Raw genomic sequence first — 1,623 nt, 5'->3', positions numbered from 1 at the left:
ATAGTATTTTACAGAATCATTTCACTGCCTTAAAATATCTCCCGTTCTCCACCTATTCATCTCTCCCTTCCCCAACCCCTGGCAACCACTGATCTTTTTACTGTCTCCATATGTTTGCCTTTTTCAGAGTGTCATATAGATGAGATCATACAGTATGTAGCCTTTTCAGAATGGCTTCTTTCATGTAGTAGTATGAACTTAAGCTTCCTCTATTTCTTTTTGTGGCTTAATAGCTCGTTTCTTTCTAGTGCTGAATAGTATTTCATTTTATGGGTTTACCACAGCTGTTCCATTCACCTACAGAAGGACATCTTCGTTGCTTCCAAATTTTGGCAATTATGAATGAAGCTGCTATAAACATTCATGTGAAGATTTTTGTGTGGACATAAGTTTTCAATTCATTTGAGTAAATACTAAAGGATGTGACTTCTGGGCTATATAATGAAAGTATTTTTACTTTTATAATAGACTGCCAAACTGTCTTCCAAAGTGTCTGTACCATTTTGCATTCCCACCAGCAGTGGAGGAGAGTTTCTATTGCTCCACATTCTCATCATTGTTTGATGTTGTCAGTGTTTTGGATTTTGGCTCTTCTAATAGGTATATAATGATATCTCATTGTTGTTTACTTGTACTTAATAATTTCAGTTCATTTTAACTGAATTCAACTTTAAATTCAGATATATATATATATATATATATATACACAATCAGAACATAACTTATACTTTTATTCCCACTCCCATTTTTCAGTGGAAATACATGTAGCATAATTTGGATAAGACTGTGTTTACAAATTTATTGAAGCAAATAATAAAAATTGTAATTGAGTTTAAGTTTTTCTGTTTGCCTGAAATTGACATAAACTTTAATACTTGCAACAAAAACCAATATTCCTGAGTGACACAGTAATATGGCATTTAGCTTGAACACTTTAGTATCTCCTCAGGTAGAATTTGGCCAATACATATGAACTATTAGATGTAAAATATTGGAGTGGTTTATTTTCTCAATTTTTTTTTTTTTTTTTTTTTTCGGTACGCAGGCCTCTCACAGCTGTGGCCTCTCCCGTTGTGGAGCACAGGCTCCGGACGCGCAGACTCAGCGGCCATGGCTCACGGGCCCAGCCGCTCAGCGGCATGTGGGATCCTCCCTGACCGGGGCACGAACCCATGTCTCCTGCATCGGCAGGCAGACTTTCAACCACTGTGCCACCAGGGAAGCCCTCAAATATTTATATAACTTGATAAAGCAACAGATATACAAAAAGTTACAGCCTCATGTAATACAGGTTAAATAATTAAAGTTACTCTTCAACATCAAAATTTAAAAATCATCATATAGATACTTATGCAAAGGTTATGTTTAACCACAAACCTAATATGATAGAAATATTTTGGGTGTTTATGTCTTTTTATAACTAGAGATGCATTTATTTTTCCATCTGTTGCTCTTCAGTTTCTCTGTGGTCCTTCCCTCTATGGGGAGAGTTTGTTCCTCTTACTTATCTACAATTTGCTTTTGTGGGCTTATGTATGTGAGAGATTTACTTCTGTTTTCTTCCTCCACTCTATACAGTGACTTTAAGATTTTATAAAACCTTCCTTAAAATAGAAATAGCCA

This window comes from Leucopleurus acutus, assembly GCF_964270905.1.
Source record: "Leucopleurus acutus genome assembly, chromosome: 4".
Taxonomy (NCBI): Eukaryota; Metazoa; Chordata; class Mammalia; order Artiodactyla; family Delphinidae; genus Leucopleurus; species Leucopleurus acutus.
Note: the sequence above shows the minus strand (reverse complement) of the source record.